The sequence below is a fragment of the Hyla sarda genome, unplaced genomic scaffold (genome assembly GCF_029499605.1).
Source record: "Hyla sarda isolate aHylSar1 unplaced genomic scaffold, aHylSar1.hap1 scaffold_618, whole genome shotgun sequence".
In the NCBI taxonomy this organism is placed as follows: Eukaryota; Metazoa; Chordata; class Amphibia; order Anura; family Hylidae; genus Hyla; species Hyla sarda.
In genome coordinates, this window is record NW_026610633.1 from 56276 (window position 1) to 81992 (window position 25717).

At 44.4% G+C, this 25717-nt stretch overlaps 6 non-coding genes across 6 annotated transcripts; all 6 read left to right on the plus strand.

The window, feature by feature from the left end:
• On the plus strand, positions 1-191 carry LOC130341335 (U2 spliceosomal RNA). The gene has a single exon (XR_008881287.1). It is a non-coding gene; the product is annotated as a U2 spliceosomal RNA (small nuclear RNA).
• Positions 192-7380: 7189 nt separating this feature from the next.
• LOC130341302 (U2 spliceosomal RNA) lies at positions 7381-7564 on the plus strand. Its single transcript, XR_008881269.1, has one exon. It is a non-coding gene; the product is annotated as a U2 spliceosomal RNA (small nuclear RNA).
• A 2093-nt stretch (positions 7565-9657) lies between these two features.
• LOC130341299 (U2 spliceosomal RNA) lies at positions 9658-9848 on the plus strand. The gene has a single exon (XR_008881266.1). It is a non-coding gene; the product is annotated as a U2 spliceosomal RNA (small nuclear RNA).
• A 7047-nt stretch (positions 9849-16895) lies between these two features.
• Positions 16896-17090, plus strand: LOC130341305 (U2 spliceosomal RNA). The gene has a single exon (XR_008881270.1). It is a non-coding gene; the product is annotated as a U2 spliceosomal RNA (small nuclear RNA).
• Positions 17091-19192: 2102 nt separating this feature from the next.
• On the plus strand, positions 19193-19383 carry LOC130341336 (U2 spliceosomal RNA). Its single transcript, XR_008881288.1, has one exon. It is a non-coding gene; the product is annotated as a U2 spliceosomal RNA (small nuclear RNA).
• A 2098-nt stretch (positions 19384-21481) lies between these two features.
• Positions 21482-21672, plus strand: LOC130341337 (U2 spliceosomal RNA). The gene has a single exon (XR_008881289.1). It is a non-coding gene; the product is annotated as a U2 spliceosomal RNA (small nuclear RNA).
• Positions 21673-25717: the final 4045 nt, after the last annotated feature.

A 25717-nucleotide genomic window follows, 5' to 3' on the forward strand; every position in this document is an offset into this window, starting at 1 on the left:
ATCGCTTCTCGGCCTTTTGGCTAAGATCAAGTGTAGTATCTGTTCTTATCAGTTTAATATCTGATACGTCCCCTATCTGGGGACCATATATTAAATGGATTTTTGAGAACGGGGGCCGATTTCGAAGCTTGCTTCCGTCGCCCTATGCATTGACCCGATATGGCAGTATCTTCGGGTACAGTGCACCACCCCCTTACAGGGTTAAAAAGAAAGATTCCTACTTTCATTGCTACCTGCTTGCTGGCTAGCCAGCTAGCCAGCCCTGTGGGCCTTGCTGCTGCTGCAGCCAAAAAACAAAAGGTGGTGCTGCTGCTGCTTCTGCTGCTTCTGCTTCTGCTTGTGTCTGGCCCCTGTTGGAGCGTCCAGGCACAGGACTTCTGCTGCTGCTGACTAAATGGCCTCCTTAATTGGATCATTTGAGTAGCCAGCACACCTGTGCAGGTAGGGCATGACATGATAGGCAGCTGCCTTGATAGCGGGTGGGTGCTGAATGTTCCTAATTGACAAAATAAGATTAATGCTTATGAAGAAATATAAAATCTCATCCCTTCCCCAATATCGCGCCACACCCCTACCCCTTAATTCCCTGGTTGAACGTGATGGACATATGTCTTTTTTCGACCGTACTAACTATGTAACTATGTAACATAACATGGGGGGGGGGGGGGGGGTCTCCTGGCTGTTCACACAGGTGTGTCATTGCTGTACATTGACCATGCATTGCTTCTGTGGTATTGCAAAGGCAAAGACAAATGCTTCCAGCCATCCATTGCACTAATGGATTGGTCATCAGCTGGCTGTCTATGTCCCGCATCAATATAGACCAAAGTACAGAGGGTTAGGCTATGCTATTGTGCACCTACCTGATGCATCAGAAGGTGCGAGGCCCTTGCTAAATTCTGTGCACAGACTTTGAGATCTATGCTTTAGACTGTATCTAAACCTGCTCCAACATGGACTGACATTCTGGCCTACTTTCAGCCGATGCGACTTGTCTGTCGCTGAACAGTCGCTTTTTATGTATTCAGCACCTATGTATAATGTTGTAAAAATGCTCTAGAAGCTAAAGTCGCAGAAATGTCACACATATTTGGCCTGCAACTTTCTGTGCGACAAATTCAGACAGGAAAAATCAGTATAAATCCTTAGAAAATTATCCCCCAGTGTCTCCATCTGCTGGCGGTATTGAATAAGCATTGCTGCACTGATGGGGTATGCATTAGACGAAAAAAAAGAAGAAAAAGAAGAATAATACGCCCAGAAAAGAGGCGAAAAGGAGAAAAACGTAAAAAAACGTGAAAAAAAAGTAAGAGGAAGAGAAGGGAAAAAAAGGTGGAAATGGGTTTAAAAGTGATTTCGGCGGAGAAATATATATATATATATATATATATATATATATATATATATATATGCGCACACACACACATAGATATAAACGTATTCTCCGTTGAGATATTGCAGCCGCTGCTGTGTCCAGGCCCAGGAGCCTTAGCACTGTGCTGTGATGTCACTCAATACCACTGACATCACTAGGTGTAAACAACATCTCTCCTTTGCTGTGTATGTGACTATGGAGCTGTTTGGTGATGTCGTCTATTACGGCCTTCATAGAAGCAACAGGAGATTGTTGCATCCATCTTGAACCCTCAGAACTACAGTGCTATGATGTCACTCACTTCCACAGGCCTTGCAGAGTGTAAACAACAACAACCCAGCTTTGTTGTGTATGTAACCAAAGGGATTTGTGATGTCACCTAGAACCTTCACAGCAGCGACAGCTTTATGAGGAGCATCAGCACTGCTCTGCCTGAGCAGAACCATCACCGCCATAGGTTGTCAAATAACCCGGATTTAACCCACACAGGTAAGTCCAATGGGGTGCAGGCATGTCCTCTATGCTTACAGCTTCCCGTGGGTGTTGGTTTGATACCGTTTGGGGACAGCCAAGGAGGCATCTGCAGGCAACAAAGGTAGGTGTGTGCTTGTGTGTGTGTTTCCTATGCAGATCCTAAGCCCAGTGTCACATGCAAGTAGGAGGAGTAAGAAGGGTTCCTGGCAAATCCGGGTTATGGATTGCATTTAAAAAGGCCCCGTGGGAGTGCAATGGGCCCCTGTCTTGCTGCTTAGCAATAATGGTATGGGTTTAGGTTCTGCTGTGTGTACTGGTGGTTGACTGCCCCCCAGCCCAGAGTGTGCATGGAAAATTGTCTGGCAGCCTCCCTGACAGCAAGCAGTGATAGTGCCCATGAAGGGGACCTTGTTGGGCCCGCCCCTTTCACGGTTATCGCTTCTCGGCCTTTTGGCTAAGATCAAGTGTCTTGCCCTAAGGTATTCGGGTACCCCTCTCCTCGGCCTTGTGGGATCGCCCAGGTTTATTGCCTGGGCTTCACCCACCTGCTGCTATTGGGGAGAGGGCTTAGTCCCAGGATAACGGGAAGGTGATCATCGGAGGACGGGTCTGCCGGAGAGGATGGCTAATGCGCCGAACGCTCCTAATACAGTACGGCTGTTTATCGAGGAGGAAAAGAGGAGTGCCTACGGGATTTTGCATGTCCAGCAGAAGGTCGTGGAAGGAGTGCTGAGGATGCCGCATGCTTCCATCTTCTGTGTCCAGGTCTTTCCCAGCCAAGGATTCTTTGACGTGACCTTCTACAACCTGGATGATCTCCGTACCTGTCTCTACCGGAGTAAGGAGAATGCTTCTCACCCTGACCTACAAGGGATCCGATTCATTTCCTGCGAGGCTCGGCCTAAGAAAGTTCCAGTGGTAGTGCATATGTACAACCCTTTTGTGCGGGATGAGGAGATCCAGACCTTTCTAAGAAGGTATTGTGTGTCTGTTTCTGGTGCGGAGAGGAAAAATAACATCCTGGGGACTTTCACAGGCATGAGACGTTTTTGGGTGGAGTTTAGGCCTGCCCCCGAGGGTGGTGCTGAAGGTTTTTGTCACCCCCCGCAGAACTTTGCGATAGGGAACAACAGGGGGTTTCTGCACTACCCGGGGATGCCAAGTTTTTGCCGGGACTGTTTTTGCTTTGGTCATACCAGAGAGAACTGTACAACCGGGCAGGTTTGCAGGAACTGCCACAAGCCTGATCACCGCACTGCAGACTGTCCCGAGAAACGCAAGTGTCATTTCTGTGGTTCTTCGGATCACCTGGCTAGGAGTTGCCCCACTTACCAGTCCGGGGCACCCCGATCATATGCAATGGCTCTTCGAGGTGGGACAGTTCCTGAGGACTCCAATGCTGCCAGGGCAGGCGATGCAGAGGTTAGCGTGCTGACCAGTGAAGCAGAGTCTGCCCCTGTTTTTCCTTCCATTTCTAGGTCTGTTCCGGATGCTTTGGTGGCAGAGGGGGAGAAGGCGGAGTCTGTTTCGGGGGCATCTGTTTCGGAGGCCTCTGATCCGCCAGAGGAGATGACTGTGGACAAAGAATCCTTGAAGAGAAAGATGCCGGTGGAAGAATCGGAGGATGACTGTCCGACTCCTCAGAGTCAAAGGATTGAGGACTTTCCTAGCCCGGGAAGGGAGGAGGCAGGTGGAGGGTCGTCATGTCAGATTGATTCTGACTCCTCTTTATCCTCCCTGGGCACAGGTTATTTGGAGGAATGTTCAGTCAAAAAATTGACAAAGACTCTTAAGTTTAAGGAAGGGGAGGCAAAAAATAAGGGTAGAGGTCGGGGAAAGGCTAGGCCTCCTTTTGATAATGCTTGATTTTGTATTTCCTTTTTTTCCTTCAAATGTTTGAATGAGTTTAACAATTGGTTCTCTAAATGTCCGCAGTATTAGATCTTTAGAAAGGAGATCCGCCATTTTTGATTTACTTTCTAGATATTCTTTTGATGTTCTAGGTCTCCAGGAGTGCTGCTTGGATGGGGAGCCAAATATCTCCTGGCCTTATGGGCAATCGGTATGGTCTGGTTCAATGGAACGTAATTCGGGGGTGGGGATTTTGTTCAAAAGTAATGAGTTTGTTGTTAAAAAAGTTGTCCATATTGTTCCGGGTAGGGTATTATTAGTGCATTTTATTTTCAGGGGTTTCACATATAAAGTAATTAATGTTTATGCTCCAACTGGGAGGAAGGAAAGAGGGGAGGTGTTTGAGAAATTATATTTCTTTTTGAGTGGGAGGGATGATGTGTTCCTTATAGGGGATTTCAATTGTATAATAACAGAGGGGGATAGGAGTAGTACTACGGTGGGTGGTGGGTCTGGTTTAGACAGTACTAGTAAGCAGCTTAAAGAGATTGTAAATTTATTTGGGTTAAAGGATTCCTTTGTTGCCCATAATGATGGTACTATCGGTTATACATATTTTTCTAACAATACAAGTTCGCGTATTGATTTCATTTTTGTCTCAAAACTAATGTCTGTTTCTAATTTCAGACGGAGGAGGTTACCGTTCACGGATCATGCCTGGATTGAGTGTGTGGTAAAAGGTGGTGGTCTAAGTGAGTATGGAAAGGGTGTTTGGAAGTTGAATGTGTCTTTATTGGATAATGAATGTGTATTACAAGAATATAGGGAGCGTTTTGATGGATGGGTGTTGAGGAAGGATGCATTTTATAGTGTGGTTGAGTGGTGGGAGTGGGTGAAGTTAGAGACTAAAAGGTTTTTTATTAAAAAAGGGTGTGAGAAAGGGAGGAAAGATAGAGAAGAGTATGAGAGATGGCAAAGAAGGTTAGAGTATTTGTATGAATTGAGGCGTTTGGGGATGAGTGTTGAGAAGGAGATTGAGGAAGCTCGTGGAAGTGTGAATGAGTGTCTGGAGAGGAATGGAAGGAAGATTATTGCACAGGCTAGGGTTGAAGTGAAAGAGAAGGATGAGAAATGTAGCAAATTTTTCTTTAAAAAGGCATTCAGTAAAAAAACTGAGATGATGAGTGTTTTTACGAATGATGGGGTAGAGGTCTTTGGTAAGGATGAGGTGTTAGAGGAAGTGTGGAAGTTTTATTCTGATTTATTCACGGAGAAGGAGCGGGACGTGACTCTAGAGGAGGAATGTTTGGGATATGTGGATAAGCGTTTGGATGAAATTGATGGGTTCTTTATGGAAGAGGATGTGAGGAAGAGTGAGGTGGAGGATGCTGTGAATGGGATGAAGAAAGGAAAGGTGGCAGGGAGTGATGGTTTGCCTGTGGAATTTTATCTTGTGTTTTGGGATATGTTAGGGGATTATGTATGGGAGGTGTGTAAGGAAGTACTTAGGAGAGGGAAGTTATCTAAAAGTATGAGTGAGAGTGTGACTGTGTTATTGTTTAAAAAAGGGGATAAGAGGGATCTTAAAAATTGGAGGCCTATAGCGCTCTTGAATTGTGATTACAAAATTATTGCTAAAGTTATTGCGAATAGGTTAAAGGATGTGATTGATTGTATGGTAGGTGAGGAGCAAATGTGTACAGTGCCTGATCGTAGGATTTCTGAATGTCTGTTAGGTCTGAGGGATGTATTGTGGGACTGTAAAACTAGGAAGCAAGGTGTGGCTGTTGTTACGGTGGATTTTGAAAAAGCGTATGATAGGGTGGTGCATGATTTATTGTTTAGGGTTTTGAGGAGGATGAATGTGCCGGACAGAATGGTGAAGTGGATTGAATGTTTGTATAGGGACATTTATAGTAAGATTCAGGTCAATGGTTTTCTGAGTAGGGAAGTGAGTATAAAATCTGGAGTGCGGCAGGGGTGTCCCCTGTCGCCAATTCTTTTTATTTGTATGATTGAGCCTTTGTTGGGGATGATTAGGAGAGATAAGGTGATGCGGGGTATAGAAATACCTGGTAGTCATGGGAAGGATATGCGAGTGATTGGTTACATGGATGATGTTACTGTTGTATGTAAGTCAATGGCAGGGGTAAGGCGTGCTAAGTTATTGATTGAGTGTTTCTGTTTAATGAGTGGGTTTAAGCTTAATGTTGGGAAGAGTGGTTGTAAATTTTTTGAGGGGTGGGGAGAGAGTGGGTTGTGCGAGTGGCCTGTGAGAGAGGGGGGTGTGGAAGTGCTTGGGGTGGTGTTTGATAATGATTTGTATGGGAAAGAAAGTTGGGAGAGGGTTTTGGGGAGGGTGGGGAATAAAATAAACTTCTGGTCTTTAAGGACTTTATCGATTGAGGGAAGGATTCTGGTTATTAAAGCTGTTATAATTCCTATTTTGCTTTATGTTAATTATGTGTTTCCTCCACCGGATAGGTGTCTGGCAAGAATTATCAGGCAGATCTTTGTTTTCTTATGGAATTCAAGGATGGAGAAATTGAGTCGTGGGAAGGTGGTGAAAAGCAGAATGCATGGTGGGAAAGGAATGATGAATGTGGAAGTGTTCCTGGCTGTGAAGTATGTCAGTTTTTGTCTCGCTGTAAGTAAGAAGGAATGTGTGTTTGGGTGCATGGTAAGGTATTTGGCTGGTAATGTGTTGTTGAAATATAAGCTAATGGAAAGGGACTTAAGGGTACCTGTAAGTTTTGAGGTTCCTTGGTTCTATCAGAGAATAGGGCGGTGTGTCAGGAAAAATAATCTGGAATGTGTGACTGAATGGAATGATAGTAAGAAGGTGATGAAAGTGTTGGAGCAGAGAGAAACAGTGGAATGTGTGGGAGGTCTGTCTGAGAAGGATTGTAAGGTAGTGTGGAAAAATGTCAGTCACAAGGAACTGACAAATAAACAAAAGGACTTGTCTTGGATGTTAGCTCATGGGTGTCTGCCAACAAGGGAATTTCAGAGGAGAAGGAGATTGGTAGACAGTGAAGTGTGTCCCAGGGATGGTTGCGGTGGATGTGAGAATTATGTACATGTGTTTTGGGAGTGTGGTTATGCGAAGTCTGTGTGGAGAAAAATGTCTGGTCTAATTAAAAATCTTACTGGAATTGAAATCTTATCCTTTAATATGATGATGTTTGGTTTGTGTGCAGTGGAGAGAGAGAAGGCAAGAGTGTTATGGTTCATAGTAAATTGTGTAAAAGAGGTTCTGTGGGATGTAAGGAATATTAGGATTTTCAATCAAACTGAAGTAAGTGTGAAGGAATGTCTGGGCATGATCCGTGGTAAAATTTACCTTTACGTATTATGTGATAGGAAAAACTATGGTTCTGATGATGCAGAGGGGATCTGGAAACACAAAAAATGGAAGTACTGGTTATGATTGTATTCTTATTTGTCTTTCTTTTTCTTTTCTTACAGATTATATCCTGATATGAAGGGACAGTTGGAGGGACAGAATCCGCTGCAATTTATTTTTTCTGAGGGAAAGTCATGAAGGGAAAGCTTTTTGTTATATGTACATGTAAAGACATGCTTCCTGTATATATTGTATATGTCAAATATGTGTTATTCATGTGTTTTCAGATGAATATGTAATTTTTTGAATGATTTACTTGGTTATGTATTGTATATTTCCTTTTCAATAAAAAAAAAAAAAAAAAATCTGTTCTTATCAGTTTAATATCTGATACGTCCCCTATCTGGGGACCATATATTAAATGGATTTTTGAGAACGGGGGCCGATTTCGAAGCTTGCTTCCGTCGCCCTATGCATTGACCCGATATGGCAGTATCTTCGGGTACAGTGCACCACCCCCTTACAGGGTTAAAAAGAAAGATTCCTACTTTCATTGCTACTTGCTTGCTGGCTAGCCAGCTAGCCAGCCCTGTGGGCCTTGCTGCTGCTGCAGCCAAAAAACAAAAGGTGGTGCTGCTGCTGCTTCTGCTGCTTCTGCTTCTGCTTGTGTCTGGCCGCTGTTGGAGCGTCCAGGCACAGGACTTCTGCTGCTGCTGACTAAATGGCCTCCTTAATTGGATCATTTGAGTAGCCAGCACACCTGTGCAGGTAGGGCATGACATGATAGGCAGCTGCCTTGATAGCGGGTGGGTGCTGAATGTTCCTAATTGACAAAATAAGATTAATGCTTATGAAGAAATATAAAATCTCATCCCTTCCCCAATATCGCGCCACACCCCTACCCCTTAATTCCCTGGTTGAACTTGATGGACATATGTCTTTTTTCGACCGTACTAACTATGTAACTATGTAACATAACATGGGGGGGGTCTCCTGGCTGTTCACACAGGTGTGTCATTGCTGTACATTGACCATGCATTGCTTCTGTGGTATTGCAAAGGCAAAGACAAATGCTTCCAGCCATCCATTGCACTAATGGATTGGTCATCAGCTGGCTGTCTATGTCCCGCATCAATATAGACCAAAGTACAGAGGGTTAGGCTATGCTATTGTGCACCTACCTGATGCATCAGAAGGTGCGAGGCCCTTGCTAAATTCTGTGCACAGACTTTGAGATCTATACTTTAGACTGTATCTAAACCTGCTCCAACATGGACTGACATTCTGGCCTACTTTCAGCCGATGCGACTTGTCTGTCGCTGAACAGTCGCTTTTTATGTATTCAGCACCTATGTATAATGTTGTAAAAATGCTCTAGAAGCTAAAGTCGCAGAAATGTCACACATATTTGGCCTGCAACTTTCTGTGCGACAAATTCAGACAGGAAAAATCAGTATAAATCCTTAGAAAATTATCCCCCAGTGTCTCCATCTGCTGGCGGTATTGAATAAGCATTGCTGCACTGATGGGGTATGCATTAGACGAAAAAAAAGAAGAAAAAGAAGAATAATACGCCCAGAAAAGAGGCGAAAAGGAGAAAAACGTAAAAAAACGTGAAAAAAAAGTAAGAGGAAGAGAAGGGAAAAAAAGGTGGAAATGGGTTTAAAAGGGATTTCGGCGGAGAAATATATATATATATATATATATATATATATATATATATATATATATATATATACGCGCACACACACACATATATATAAACGTATTCTCCGTTGAGATATTGCAGCCGCTGCTGTGTCCAGGCCCAGGAGCCTTAGCACTGTGCTGTGATGTCACTCAATACCACTGACATCACTAGGTGTAAACAACATCTCTCCTTTGCTGTGTATGTGACTATGGAGCTGTTTGGTGATGTCGTCTATTATGGCCTTCATAGAAGCAACAGGAGATTGTTGCATCCATCTAGAACCCTCAGAACTACAGTGCTATGATGTCACTCACTTCCACAGGCCTTGCAGAGTGTAAACAACAACAACCCAGCTTTGTTGTGTATGTAACCATAGGGATTTGTGATGTCACCTAGAACCTTCACAGCAGCGACAGCTTTATGAGGAGCATCAGCACTGCTCTGCCTGAGCAGAACCATCACCGCCATAGGTTGTCAAATAACCCGGGTTTAACCCACACAGGTAAGTCCAATGGGGTGCAGGCATGTCCTCTATGCTTACAGCTTCCCGTGGGTGTTGGTTTGATACCGTTTGGGGACAGCCAAGGAGGCATCTGCAGGCAACAAAGGTAGGTGTGTGCTTGTGTGTGTGTTTCCTATGCAGATCCTAAGCCCAGTGTCACATGCAAGTAGGAGGAGTAAGAAGGGTTCCTGGCAAATCCGGGTTATGGATTGCATTTAAAAAGGCCCCGTGGGAGTGCAATGGGCCCCTGTCTTGCTGCTTAGCAATAATGGTATGGGTTTAGGTTCTGCTGTGTGTACTGGTGGTTGACTGCCCCCCAGCCCAGAGTGTGCATGGAAAATTGTCTGGCAGCCTCCCTGACAGCAAGCAGTGATAGTGCCCATGAAGGGCACCTTGTTGGGCCCGCCCCTTTCACGGTTGTCGCTTCTCGGCCTTTTGGCTAAGATCAAGTGTAGTATCTGTTCTTATCAGTTTAATATCTGATACGTCCCCTATCTGGGGACCATATATTAAATGGATTTTTGAGAACGGGGGCCGATTTCGAAGCTTGCTTCCGTCGCCCTATGCATTGACCCGATATGGCAGTATCTTCGGGTACAGTGCACCACCCCCTTACAGGGTTAAAAAGAAAGATTCCTACTTTCATTGCTACCTGCTTGCTGGCTAGCCAGCTAGCCAGCCCTGTGGGCCTTGCTGCTGCTGCAGCAGCCAAAAAACAAAAGGTGGTGCTGCTGCTGCTTCTGCTGCTTCTGCTTCTGCTTGTGTCTGGCCGCTGTTGGAGCGTCCAGGCACAGGACTTCTGCTGCTGCTGACTAAATGGCCTCCTTAATTGGATCATTTGAGTAGCCAGCACACCTGTGCAGGTAGGGCATGACATGATAGGCAGCTGCCTTGATAGCGGGTGGGTGCTGAATGTTCCTAATTGACAAAATAAGATTAATGCTTATGAAGAAATATAAAATCTCATCCCTTCCCCAATATCGCGCCACACCCCTACCCCTTAATTCCCTGGTTGAACTTGATGGACATATGTCTTTTTTCGACCGTACTAACTATGTAACTATGTAACATAACATGGGGGGGGGGGGGGGTCTCCTGGCTGTTCACACAGGTGTGTCATTGCTGTACATTGACCATGCATTGCTTCTGTGGTATTGCAAAGGCAAAGACAAATGCTTCCAGCCATCCATTGCACTAATGGATTGGTCATCAGCTGGCTGTCTATGTCCCGCATCAATATAGACCAAAGTACAGAGGGTTAGGCTATGCTATTGTGCACCTACCTGATGCATCAGAAGGTGCGAGGCTCTTGCTAAATTCTGTGCACAGACTTTGAGATCTATACTTTAGACTGTATCTAAACCTGCTCCAACATGGACTGACATTCTGGCCTACTTTCAGCCGATGCGACTTGTCTGTCGCTGAACAGTCGCTTTTTATGTATTCAGCACCTATGTATAATGTTGTAAAAATGCTCTAGAAGCTAAAGTCGCAGAAATGTCACACATATTTGGCCTGCAACTTTCTGTGCGACAAATTCAGACAGGAAAAATCAGTATAAATCCTTAGAAAATTATCCCCCAGTGTCTCCATCTGCTGGCGGTATTGAATAAGCATTGCTGCACTGATGGGGTATGCATTAGACGAAAAAAAAGAAGAAAAAGAAGAATAATACGCCCAGAAAAGAGGCGAAAAGGAGAAAAACGTAAAAAAACGTGAAAAAAAAGTAAGAGGAAGAGAAGGGAAAAAAAGGTGGAAATGGGTTTAAAAGTGATTTCGGCGGAGAAATATATATATATATATATATATATATATATATATATATATATATATATACGCGCACACACACACATATATATAAACGTATTCTCCGTTGAGATATTGCAGCCGCTGCTGTGTCCAGGCCCAGGAGCCTTAGCACTGTGCTGTGATGTCACTCAATACCACTGACATCACTAGGTGTAAACAACATCTCTCCTTTGCTGTGTATGTGACTATGGAGCTGTTTGGTGATGTCGTCTATTATGGCCTTCATAGAAGCAACAGGAGATTGTTGCATCCATCTAGAACCCTCAGAACTACAGTGCTATGATGTCACTCACTTCCACAGGCCTTGCAGAGTGTAAAAAACAACAACCCAGCTTTGTTGTGTATGTAACCATAGGGATTTGTGATGTCACCTAGAACCTTCACAGCAGCGACAGCTTTATGAGGAGCATCAGCACTGCTCTGCCTGAGCAGAACCATCACCGCCATAGGTTGTCAAATAACCCGGGTTTAACCCACACAGGTAAGTCCAATGGGGTGCAGGCATGTCCTCTATGCTTACAGCTTCCCGTGGGTGTTGGTTTGATACCGTTTGGGGACAGCCAAGGAGGCATCTGCAGGCAACAAAGGTAGGTGTGTGCTTGTGTGTGTGTTTCCTATGCAGATCCTAAGCCCAGTGTCACATGCAAGTAGGAGGAGTAAGAAGGGTTCCTGGCAAATCCGGGTTATGGATTGCATTTAAAAAGGCCCCGTGGGAGTGCAATGGGCCCCTGTCTTGCTGCTTAGCAATAATGGTATGGGTTTAGGTTCTGCTGTGTGTACTGGTGGTTGACTGCCCCCCAGCCCAGAGTGTGCATGGAAAATTGTCTGGCAGCCTCCCTGACAGCAAGCAGTGATAGTGCCCATGAAGGGCACCTTGTTGGGCCCGCCCCTTTCACGGTTATCGCTTCTCTGCCTTTTGGCTAAGATCAAGTGCAGTTGCCTTGGTCTCGCCTGAGGGTGCGATCTCTGGGTTTACCCAGTTTGCTGGAAGGGATTCTCTTTCTGTGGTTTCGTGCCGACAGTTCTGCCTGGAGAGATGGCTGGTCTGAAGAATACCATTCGTTTGGAGGTGGATCCCGGAAGTGCTGTGAAGAACAATGTTGTTTACCTGGTTCGGGACATCATCATGCTGAAGCTTGGAGTGGACAAGTCAGAAATATTCAGCGTTAATGAGGCTCCTCGCAAGGGTTCTTATGAGGTCACCTTTGAGCAGGAAGGTAGGTGCCTTGATGTTTATGAACGTTTGAGAAATTTCAGCAAGGACCCCATGATGGAGGGAGTGAAGATTACTCCTTTGTTTGGGTTTCAAGAAAAAACTGTCCTTGTGCATGTTTATAACCCTTTCACGGATGTGGCTATAATTGAAAGTTTTCTGCGCCAATATTGTGACTCTGTGCGTGGAGGTGAAAAACAGACCAATGTACTGGGAATCTTTAATTGCAAATATAAATTTGTTGTGAAACTGAAAGTGGATCCCAGTTGTGTTGGTGGCTTTAAACATCCCCCAGCTAGTTTTTCAGTTGCTGGACATAGGGGATATTTATCCTATGCTGGACAGCCTTATTATTGCCGCAATTGTTTTTCTTTTGGCCACGTGAAAGAGAGCTGCCTTAAGGGACAGGTGTGCCGGAACTGTAATGGTACTGGTCACCATGCGGGGAGTTGCCCCAACACAAAAAAATGTGACCTGTGCCGTGAGGAAGGGCATGTTTATAAAGACTGTCCTGGTACAAAAAGACCAAGCTATGCAAGTGCTGCAAGAGGGGAGGAAATTGTGAGGAAGTTGGCCCCTCAAAAACTGAAAGTTATTCCTCAGAAACCTGTGGATGTACAAGTTGCGGTGGCTGATGCCTTTAGGAAGCTGGAGGAGGTGATTGAGGGAGTGCAGAGCCCTGTTCACACAGCTGAATCTGTTCATCCCTCTGATCCTGCTAACATAGAGGAGTTTCAGTCCTCTGGAGAGACTAGTTTGTGTAACAGGGAGGGTGGTGGGAAACATAATGTCCAGGATGAAAATAATGATGGCTTCAAGCTGGTGCATGGTGGGAAGTCCGCCAAAAAAAGACGTGGTGAGGAGAGTACGAATTTGGCGCCAGAAACCAGGAACACATTTGAAGTGCTGGAAACGGACATTATGGAGACTGCTGAAAGTGGTGAATAGATATGCCGGGACTTGATATGAAATGTTATCAGGTGGTGAAGCACCTGTTTTCTAATGACTTTGTTATACCTGCTTTGTGTTTTACTATGTGTTCTCAATAGGTTTGCCGGGACTTGATATGCAAATGATATCAGGTAGTGAATCACCTATTTTCTAATGGTTATGTTATACCTGCTTTGTGTTTGTATATAGTTATGAGCATTATTATTTGTTCTCAAAATGTGAGAGTATTTAAAAATAAGGCTAGGAGAGCTGCTATTTTAAGTTTTTTAGCACAAGAGAATGCTTCAATTTTCTGTTTGCAGGAATGTGGTATTGAGTTCGCAGTAAGTCAGGATGAATGGGTGTATGGTCGGTGTGTGTGGTCTGGGAGTTCAGTGAATAAGAATGATGGTGTGGGTGTTTTAATTAAATCACCTGAAATTTCTGTTGAAAGTTATTTAGTTATTGAGCCTGGTAGGTGTATTTCTGTTAATTTATGTTATAAAGGTATTATGTTTCGTGTTATAAATGTGTATGCTTCTGCATGCAAAAATGAAAGAAAAAATTTGTTTGAGAAATTAAAATTTTATGTTCAAGGTAAAATACCTATTATTTTAGTTGGAGATATGAATGTGGACTTATGTAAGAAAGCATTTGATATATCAGGAAGAAAATTATTTGAGTTAGTTTCAGATTTTAGGTTTAAAGATATTCAGGATTTATGCAAAGTTAGTCCTAATTTATGCACTTATCATGCAGATAGGGGGAATGTTCACTCTAAGTTAGATTATTGTTTTTTGTCTGAGAATGTTAATGCATTAAGTTACAGACAGAGGTCTGTTTGTTATTCGGACCATGAGTCTTTGCTGTGTGAGATTGATGTGGGTCAGAATGCTGTGTATGGGAGAGGTTTGTGGAAGATGAATATTAAACATTTAGATAGTGTGGATGTGAGAGACCAGTATGAATGCATATATAAAAAATGGCGTGAAAGGAAAAGTGAGTTTGATAACATTATTTTGTGGTGGGAATGGGTTAAAAAGAAAACAAAATCCTTTTTTAGGTCTTTTGGTTATAAAATTGCTGCTATTAAGAGGGAACAATATGTTAAGTTAAATGCCCGTCTATCCTTTTTGTATAGATTGAGAGACTGTGGTGTGGATGTTCAGAATGAAATTGTGAGTGTTAAAAGGGACATTAATGAGTTTGTGTTGGAGAAAGGGAGGAGTATTATGTATAGAGCTAAATTAGATAAGAGGGAACATGATGAAAAATGTTCACGTTATTTTTTCAAAAAAGTTTTTTCAAAAAAGCCGGTTATTGATGTGATTGTGAAAGAGGATGGTAGTGTTGTGTCTGGTGATGGTGTGAGTGAGGAAGTTGCAGTTTTTTATGAAGAATTGTATGGAGAGAAGTGGAGGGATGAGAATTTGGAGAATGAGGTATTGAGTGTGTTGGAAAGGAAACTTGGAGAGGCTGAGCAGGCTTTTGTTATGCGTGGTATATCAAGTGAGGAAGTTTGGGATGTAGTGCAGAAAATGTCAGCAAATAAGACTCCAGGTGAGGATGGTTTGCCTGTGGAATTTTATCGGTTGTTATGGAATGTGGTGGGGAAGGATGTAGTTGAAGTGTGTCAGTTTATGTGGGAGAATATGGAGGTTGCGGAGAGTATGCGTGGGGGTGTGGTTGTGCTGATTCCGAAAAAAGGGGATTTAAAAAGTTTAAAGAATTGGCGTCCAATTACATTACTTAATTGTGATTATAAGATCTATGCGAAAATTATTGCCAATCGGATGAGAGATGTTGTTGAAAGCGTGGTGGGTGATGATCAGTTTTGTGCTGTGCCTGGACGTCGTATACAGGAGAGTTTGTGTTTGTTGAGAGATTGTTTGTGGGATTGTAAGAGTAGGAAGCAAGATGTGTGTTTGTTGTCATTAGATTTTGAAAAAGCGTATGATAGGCTGTCTCATAGTTTCTTGTTCAGGGTGTTGTTGCGTATGGGTTTTCCGAGTGACTTTGTGTGGAGAGTTAGGAGTTTGTATGACAAAATATATAGTAGGATGCTTGTTAATGGATGTGTGGGGAGAAGAGTGAATGTGTTCTCAGGGGTTAGGCAGGGGTGTCCTTTATCACCAGTGGCATTTATATGTGCTATTGAGCCTCTGGTATGTATGATTAGGAGGGATAAGATAGTGAGAGGTGTACGCATTCCTGGTAGTGATGGAAGGGAGTTTAAAGTTAATGCTTATATGGATGATGTATGTGTCCTGTGTGATTCTGAGTCCGCTGTGAGGAGGGTGAAACTTTTAGTGTCTATTTTTTGTGGTGCATCTGCTTTTAAGGTTAATTGGTTAAAGAGTGAATGTAAGTGTTTTGGTGAGAGTAGATTAAGTAGAGATGTTGGGGTGAATGTTGTGGAGGGGTCTATTAAAGTGTTGGGGATTAAGTTTAGTGACGATTTGGATGGGAAAGAGAGTTGGGAGGAGGCGAAAAAGAAGGTGGAGTTGCGTCTAAATTATTGGAGTTTGAGAAGTCTTTCCTTCATTGGGAAGATTGTAGTTATTAAAAGTGTTGTGTTACCAATTTTTCTGTATGTTGCTATGATTTTTCCTCCCCATTATATGGGTTTGAGGAGCTTGAACAGGGTTCTGTTTGTCTTTTTTTGGGGTTCTAAAGTTGAGAGGTTGAGGAGAGAAATAGTGGTGAAAAATTGGAAGAAGGGTGGTATGAGTTTTCCAAATTTGGAGGTGTACTTTGGAGTGAATATTTTAGTTTTTATTTTAGCTATTATTGGGAGTGATAGAAAGGTGTCCTGTATGACAAGATTTCTGGCTGGTAGATTTTTTGTCAGGTTGAAGTGGTGTGAGAGGGATTTGAATAGGCCTATTGCTTTTGAGGTTCCTAAATGGTATGAGTGGGTTGTGAGGTTTTTGGAGAAATTTGAGTTGATAGAAGAAGAGGTGAGTGTTTTGAAGAATAAACGTTTGTTGATGAAAATGATTGAGAGTAAAGAGGTTGTATGTAATATTAATTCTGTGAGAGGAGCGGATGTGGAAAAAGTTTGGAAGAAAGTGAGGATGGATGGTATGTCTAATAAGCAAAAGGAGATTGTATGGCAAAGTTTGCATGGGGTGTTGCCAGTGAGAGAGTTTCAGAAAGCAAGGGGTTTGGTGAGATGTGATGTGTGTCCTAGGGAGAATTGTAATGGTTTTGAAAGTGTTATTCATCTTTTTTGGAATTGTAAGTATGCTCGTGAGGTTGTGAGAAAACTTGGGCCTTTGTGCAAGGAATTAACAGGTGTGGAATTTTTGTATTATGAAATGATGATGTTTGGATTATGTGTGAGTGGTGGTCAGAATGAAAGAGTGTTGTGGTTATTGTTGTCGTGTATTAAAGAAGTCTTATGGGATGTTCGGAATGTTTATTTGTTTTTGAGAAAGGAAATAAGTGTAAATAATAGTGTGAGGATGGTGTTAGGAAAGCTTTATTTGTGTTATTTGTGGGATGCTAGGAGGGGTGGGATTGATGCGGAGGGTATTTGGAAAACGAAAAAATGGATTCATTCTGTTGATTTATCTTGATGTTTTTCATGTACTTGTAATTTTGTCTGTTTTTGATTATAAATAAAGTTCCCGATGATGAGAGGGTTGTGTGTTACAGAAAGTTTGTAATGCCAGTTTTGAAAGTATTGTTTTGAGTACTTTCATCCCTTATCTGAGGGTTTAAAAAAAAAAAAAAAAAAAAAAATCTGTTCTTATCAGTTTAATATCTGATACGTCCCCTATCTGGGGACCATATATTAAATGGATTTTTGAGAACGGGGGCCGATTTCGAAGCTTGCTTCCGTCGCCCTATGCATTGACCCGATATGGCAGTATCTTCGGGTACAGTGCACCACCCCCTTACAGGGTTAAAAAAAGAAAGATTCCTACTTTCATTGCTACCTGCTTGCTGGCTAGCCAGCTAGCCAGCCCTGTGGGCCTTGCTGCTGCTGCAGCCAAAAAACAAAAGGTGGTGCTGCTGCTGCTTCTGCTGCTTCTGCTTCTGCTTGTGTCTGGCCCCTGTTGGAGCGTCCAGGCACAGGACTTCTGCTGCTGCTGACTAAATGGCCTCCTTAATTGGATCATTTGAGTAGCCAGCACACCTGTGCAGGTAGGGCATGACATGATAGGCAGCTGCCTTGATAGCGGGTGGGTGCTGAATGTTCCTAATTGACAAAATAAGATTAATGCTTATGAAGAAATATAAAATCTCATCCCTTCCCCAATATCGCGCCACACCCCTACCCCTTAATTCCCTGGTTGAACTTGATGGACATATGTCTTTTTTCGACCGTACTAACTATGTAACTATGTAACATAACATGGGGGGGGGGGGGGTCTCCTGGCTGTTCACACAGGTGTGTCATTGCTGTACATTGACCATGCATTGCTTCTGTGGTATTGCAAAGGCAAAGACAAATGCTTCCAGCCATCCATTGCACTAATGGATTGGTCATCAGCTGGCTGTCTATGTCCCGCATCAATATAGACCAAAGTACAGAGGGTTAGGCTATGCTATTGTGCACCTACCTGATGCATCAGAAGGTGCGAGGCCCTTGCTAAATTCTGTGCACAGACTTTGAGATCTATGCTTTAGACTGTATCTAAACCTGCTCCAACATGGACTGACATTCTGGCCTACTTTCAGCCGATGCGACTTGTCTGTCGCTGAACAGTCGCTTTTTATGTATTCAGCACCTATGTATAATGTTGTAAAAATGCTCTAGAAGCTAAAGTCGCAGAAATGTCACACATATTTGGCCTGCAACTTTCTGTGCGACAAATTCAGACAGGAAAAATCAGTATAAATCCTTAGAAAATTATCCCCCAGTGTCTCCATCTGCTGGCGGTATTGAATAAGCATTGCTGCACTGATGGGGTATGCATTAGACGAAAAAAAAGAAGAAAAAGAAGAATAATACGCCCAGAAAAGAGGCGAAAAGGAGAAAAACGTAAAAAAACGTGAAAAAAAAGTAAGAGGAAGAGAAGGGAAAAAAAGGTGGAAATGGGTTTAAAAGTGATTTCGGCGGAGAAATATATATATATATATATATGTATATATATATATATATATATATATATATATATATGCGCACACACACACATAGATATAAACGTATTCTCCGTTGAGATATTGCAGCCGCTGCTGTGTCCAGGCCCAGGAGCCTTAGCACTGTGCTGTGATGTCACTCAATACCACTGACATCACTAGGTGTAAACAACATCTCTCCTTTGCTGTGTATGTGACTATGGAGCTGTTTGGTGATGTCGTCTATTACGGCCTTCATAGAAGCAACAGGAGATTGTTGCATCCATCTTGAACCCTCAGAACTACAGTGCTATGATGTCACTCACTTCCACAGGCCTTGCAGAGTGTAAACAACAACAACCCAGCTTTGTTGTGTATGTAACCATAGGGATTGTGATGTCACCTAGAACCTTCACAGCAGCGACAGCTTTATGAGGAGCATCAGCACTGCTCTGCCTGAGCAGAACCATCACCGCCATAGGTTGTCAAATAACCCGGATTTAACCCACACAGGTAAGTCCAATGGGGTGCAGGCATGTCCTCTATGCTTACAGCTTCCCGTGGGTGTTGGTTTGATACCGTTTGGGGACAGCCAAGGAGGCATCTGCAGGCAACAAAGGTAGGTGTGTGCTTGTGTGTGTGTTTCCTATGCAGATCCTAAGCCCAGTGTCACATGCAAGTAGGAGGAGTAAGAAGGGTTCCTGGCAAATCCGGGTTATGGATTGCATTTAAAAAGGCCCCGTGGGAGTGCAATGGGCCCCTGTCTTGCTGCTTAGCAATAATGGTATGGGTTTAGGTTCTGCTGTGTGTACTGGTGGTTGACTGCCCCCCAGCCCAGAGTGTGCATGGAAAATTGTCTGGCAGCCTCCCTGACAGCAAGCAGTGATAGTGCCCATGAAGGGGACCTTGTTGGGCCCGCCCCTTTCACGGTTATCGCTTCTCGGCCTTTTGGCTAAGATCAAGTGTAGTATCTGTTCTTATCAGTTTAATATCTGATACGTCCCCTATCTGGGGACCATATATTAAATGGATTTTTGAGAACGGGGGCCGATTTCGAAGCTTGCTTCCGTCGCCCTATGCATTGACCCGATATGGCAGTATCTTCGGGTACAGTGCACCACCCCCTTACAGGGTTAAAAAGAAAGATTCCTACTTTCATTGCTACCTGCTTGCTGGCTAGCCAGCTAGCCAGCCCTGTGGGCCTTGCTGCTGCTGCAGCCAAAAAACAAAAGGTGGTGCTGCTGCTGCTTCTGCTGCTTCTGCTTCTGCTTGTGTCTGGCCCCTGTTGGAGCGTCCAGGCACAGGACTTCTGCTGCTGCTGACTAAATGGCCTCCTTAATTGGATCATTTGAGTAGCCAGCACACCTGTGCAGGTAGGGCATGACATGATAGGCAGCTGCCTTGATAGCGGGTGGGTGCTGAATGTTCCTAATTGACAAAATAAGATTAATGCTTATGAAGAAATATAAAATCTCATCCCTTCCCCAATATCGCGCCACACCCCTACCCCTTAATTCCCTGGTTGAACGTGATGGACATATGTCTTTTTTCGACCGTACTAACTATGTAACTATGTAACATAACATGGGGGGGGGGGGGGGGGGGTCTCCTGGCTGTTCACACAGGTGTGTCATTGCTGTACATTGACCATGCATTGCTTCTGTGGTATTGCAAAGGCAAAGACAAATGCTTCCAGCCATCCATTGCACTAATGGATTGGTCATCAGCTGGCTGTCTATGTCCCGCATCAATATAGACCAAAGTACAGAGGGTTAGGCTATGCTATTGTGCACCTACCTGATGCATCAGAAGGTGCGAGGCCCTTGCTAAATTCTGTGCACAGACTTTGAGATCTATGCTTTAGACTGTATCTAAACCTGCTCCAACATGGACTGACATTCTGGCCTACTTTCAGCCGATGCGACTTGTCTGTCGCTGAACAGTCGCTTTTTATGTATTCAGCACCTATGTATAATGTTGTAAAAATGCTCTAGAAGCTAAAGTCGCAGAAATGTCACACATATTTGGCCTGCAACTTTCTGTGCGACAAATTCAGACAGGAAAAATCAGTATAAATCCTTAGAAAATTATCCCCCAGTGTCTCCATCTGCTGGCGGTATTGAATAAGCATTGCTGCACTGATGGGGTATGCATTAGACGAAAAAAAAGAAGAAAAAGAAGAATAATACGCCCAGAAAAGAGGCGAAAAGGAGAAAAACGTAAAAAAACGTGAAAAAAAAGTAAGAGGAAGAGAAGGGAAAAAAAGGTGGAAATGGGTTTAAAAGTGATTTCGGCGGAGAAATATATATATATATATATATATATATATATATATATATATATATATATGCGCACACACACACATAGATATAAACGTATTCTCCGTTGAGATATTGCAGCCGCTGCTGTGTCCAGGCCCAGGAGCCTTAGCACTGTGCTGTGATGTCACTCAATACCACTGACATCACTAGGTGTAAACAACATCTCTCCTTTGCTGTGTATGTGACTATGGAGCTGTTTGGTGATGTCGTCTATTACGGCCTTCATAGAAGCAACAGGAGATTGTTGCATCCATCTTGAACCCTCAGAACTACAGTGCTATGATGTCACTCACTTCCACAGGCCTTGCAGAGTGTAAACAACAACAACCCAGCTTTGTTGTGTATGTAACCATAGGGATTTGTGATGTCACCTAGAACCTTCACAGCAGCGACAGCTTTATGAGGAGCATCAGCACTGCTCTGCCTGAGCAGAACCATCACCGCCATAGGTTGTCAAATAACCCGGATTTAACCCACACAGGTAAGTCCAATGGGGTGCAGGCATGTCCTCTATGCTTACAGCTTCCCGTGGGTGTTGGTTTGATACCGTTTGGGGACAGCCAAGGAGGCATCTGCAGGCAACAAAGGTAGGTGTGTGCTTGTGTGTGTGTTTCCTATGCAGATCCTAAGCCCAGTGTCACATGCAAGTAGGAGGAGTAAGAAGGGTTCCTGGCAAATCCGGGTTATGGATTGCATTTAAAAAGGCCCCGTGGGAGTGCAATGGGCCCCTGTCTTGCTGCTTAGCAATAATGGTATGGGTTTAGGTTCTGCTGTGTGTACTGGTGGTTGACTGCCCCCCAGCCCAGAGTGTGCATGGAAAATTGTCTGGCAGCCTCCCTGACAGCAAGCAGTGATAGTGCCCATGAAGGGGACCTTGTTGGGCCCGCCCCTTTCACGGTTATCGCTTCTCGGCCTTTTGGCTAAGATCAAGTGTAGTATCTGTTCTTATCAGTTTAATATCTGATACGTCCCCTATCTGGGGACCATATATTAAATGGATTTTTGAGAACGGGGGCCGATTTCGAAGCTTGCTTCCGTCGCCCTATGCATTGACCCGATATGGCAGTATCTTCGGGTACAGTGCACCACCCCCTTACAGGGTTAAAAAGAAAGATTCCTACTTTCATTGCTACCTGCTTGCTGGCTAGCCAGCTAGCCAGCCCTGTGGGCCTTGCTGCTGCTGCAGCCAAAAAACAAAAGGTGGTGCTGCTGCTGCTTCTGCTGCTTCTGCTTCTGCTTGTGTCTGGCCCCTGTTGGAGCGTCCAGGCACAGGACTTCTGCTGCTGCTGACTAAATGGCCTCCTTAATTGGATCATTTGAGTAGCCAGCACACCTGTGCAGGTAGGGCATGACATGATAGGCAGCTGCCTTGATAGCGGGTGGGTGCTGAATGTTCCTAATTGACAAAATAAGATTAATGCTTATGAAGAAATATAAAATCTCATCCCTTCCCCAATATCGCGCCACACCCCTACCCCTTAATTCCCTGGTTGAACGTGATGGACATATGTCTTTTTTCGACCGTACTAACTATGTAACTATGTAACATAACATGGGGGGGGGGGGGGGGGTCTCCTGGCTGTTCACACAGGTGTGTCATTGCTGTACATTGACCATGCATTGCTTCTGTGGTATTGCAAAGGCAAAGACAAATGCTTCCAGCCATCCATTGCACTAATGGATTGGTCATCAGCTGGCTGTCTATGTCCCGCATCAATATAGACCAAAGTACAGAGGGTTAGGCTATGCTATTGTGCACCTACCTGATGCATCAGAAGGTGCGAGGCCCTTGCTAAATTCTGTGCACAGACTTTGAGATCTATGCTTTAGACTGTATCTAAACCTGCTCCAACATGGACTGACATTCTGGCCTACTTTCAGCCGATGCGACTTGTCTGTCGCTGAACAGTCGCTTTTTATGTATTCAGCACCTATGTATAATGTTGTAAAAATGCTCTAGAAGCTAAAGTCGCAGAAATGTCACACATATTTGGCCTGCAACTTTCTGTGCGACAAATTCAGACAGGAAAAATCAGTATAAATCCTGGAGGGGCAAGCTGTGCATAACTAGCTTGCCCCCTGACTGGTGAGCAGTTAAGGGGTTAAGAAATGTACAGGCAAGGTTTTTTATCCCCCTCCCCCGCCTGTAAAACTTCCCAGTGGCTACAGTGGTATGTCCCATGGGTGGGGGGGAAGGAGTGCACCAATCAGGGGTTTAAATAGTTTCCCGGGCTTTCAGAGGCCCTCCCCTGGGTATTTATAGCTGTGGTGCCTCCCTTCCCCCCTCAATCTGCCCAGGACCCGGAGTTTTGACTGCTGGCTGGTATGTGGCTTCCCCTTATTTATGGCCTGGATGGAGCAGGAGGGTGAGGGCTGGCATGCTGGCTTGTGGCTGAGCTGTCCTCCCCTCCTGTTGCACCCTGGCTGTTGCACCCTGGCGTTGGGTTCGGGAGGCTGGCAGACCTCTCACAGTCCCGCTCTCCTTCCCCCTGTCCTGCCCGTTCCTTTAATCCCCTTCCCTGTCCCGTTCCTTTCATCTCCTGCCCGTTCCGTTAATCTCCTGCCCGTTCCGTTAATCTCCTGCCCGTTCCGTTAATCTCCTGCCCCTTCCTTTCATCCTTTTCTCTGCCCGTTCCTTCAGTCCTCTTACCTGGCCCTGAGCCCCCTTCCCATGCGTGCTCCTTTTGAGCGCGCTTTGCCTCTTTCCCCGTTACTGTCCCCTCCGCTGCAGTGGCGGCCCCCTGGGTGGCTGCTGCTTTTTTTTTTTTGCGGGCTTGCGCAAATGGACGTTTATTAACGTCCATTTGCGTGTCCCTAGCTATTATGCGCGATCACAAGTTGAGCGCGCATCATAGCCGCGGGGTCCCGGTTGCTATTAGCAACCAGGACCCATGCTAATGCCGGACATCGCCGATCGGGCAGATGTCCGGCATTACCTTTTTGGATGCGGCGATCAAAGTTGATCGCCGCATCTGAATGTGTGTATGGGAGTCCCGGCTGCTCAGTCGGGCTGATCGGGACCATCGCGATAAATCGCGATGTCCCGATCAGCTGGAACGCAGCAGGAGGGTCACTTACCTGCCTCCTGCGCGTCCGCTCGTGGATTGATTGCTCCAAGCCTGAAATTCAGGCTTGAGCAATCAATCACCGATGACCCAGATCATTGCCATGTTAACACATGGCAAGTGATCTGTGTTAGGTACTGTGTGTGCAGTGTTGTGGCTCCCTATGGGAGCTATAGCATTACACACACACACACACACACACACACACACACACACACACACACACACACACACACTTATGAAGATCAATTTAACCCTTGCCATTAAACGTTGGATCACTACTCCCCCCCCCGTACATAAAAAATAAATAAAAAATAAATAAATAAATAATAAAAAAATAAATAAATAAATAAATTACTAAATAACTGAATAAATAAAATAAAATGATTAAATAAAATATAAATGTCTGTATTACATCAAGCATATACACCTATACGGTATCGCTGCTTGCGTACATGTCAGTACTATTTAAATATATCTTCGATTGCAGTACTCCTTCAATGGCGTACGCGCCAAAAAAAAATAAAAAGAAAAATAAATAAATAAATAAATAAATAAATAAAAATTCATGAATAAATAAATGAATTATAAAAAAAAAAAAAAAATGTATAAATAAATACATACATAAAAAATTATAAATAATAAATTACAATGATATGAAAAAGTACAAACTATATAGATTTCAATGCACATACGCATGTGGTATCAAGGGCCACGTGCGTCAATGTCCGAACTATCAAGTTATACATCCTCATTTGATTGCATGGTTTGCGGTGTAAGCGCAAATTAATAATTACATATATATATTCTACAGTTCCATATAGCGTATTTTGGTCGCTTTTTATACGTAAAAAAAAAAAAAAAAAAAGAATAAATAATCACAACTCTAATTGACACGACAATGGTACCGCTGTAAACTTCAGATCACGGCACATGGTTCTTGCAGCCACTGCACCCCGAACCCTCCATCACCTCTCCTCTGCTGCTGGTTTCCCGGCGCCATTCCGGGCGGCGGCAGAGTACCCGCAACCAGGTGGTCTCCAGCGTGCCTTGTCCCGCGCCTGCGGTGGTGAAGTGGTTCCTCCATCTTTTGTGCCTTCTCCATCTTCTGGACTTAGTGAGCGTTCTGTTGCGGGGGGCAGTGGTGGCTCTATTTTCGTGCCTGCTCTTGGGGTTTTGGCAGGCCAGTTGTCTTCAGCTGGCTAGGTTGGGTTGGTTCCCTCTCCTTCCCTGGTTAGTGTGCTTATGGCTGTTCAGGGTAGTATCCGCCTTTTGTTCCTGTGTGTTTGGTGGGTTTGGGTCTCGGATATAGGTGTATGTCTATGTTGGTCTCTGGTTGTGAGTTGGGTACGTCTCTTCTTGACGGGGTGCTTTGGTGTGGCTGGATGACCGGGTTTTGTGGACTTAGCTCCTGAGGCTTGTTCCTTATCCTGAATCGGTGGCACCCTGTTACGGTTTTGTTTCTTTTGGTTTTCTCCCCCCTTGGTTTGGTGTTTCTCTCCGTCACTAGTTGTAGTCCCTCTCCGCTGCTCTGTTTGTCCTAGTGTATTGTCTGATGTTTTCTCCTGTTTTGCTCCCGATCTCTGGTAGGCATGGGACTCCTGTATGTCGTGCTGGGTGCTTTAGCTGATGTGGCGGTGGGTAGGTTTTGCTTGGGTTTCAGTTTGTCTTTCCTTGTGGGTTCTTCTGTTTGTGGTGGTTTTTCCAGAGGGGGATTCTCCTGTGCTCTACGCTTGTTGGGGTGTGGTTTGTTGTAGTCTTCCGCATGCCGTGTGGCGTTGGTCTGCAGTTTTCCTGTGTACGGGGAGTGTTTGCATGTTCTCTGTTTTGGTTTCCTCGGGGCTCGCTAGGTGCCCCTGTTCCGGTCCTTGTTGGTTTACTGTATGTTCCGCATGGATTATGGTTCTGGGCGGAGTTTTTTCCTGCAGGTTGTCTCTGGCCACCGAGGGTGTCTGGTATTTGTGCCCCCGCATATGTGCCCCTGGTACGCTATGGGCTGACATTTCGGTTGGTTGGGGTTTTTTCAGGAGTTGGGCAGTGGACTGGCCTGCTTTCAGTTCCCCATTGCAGC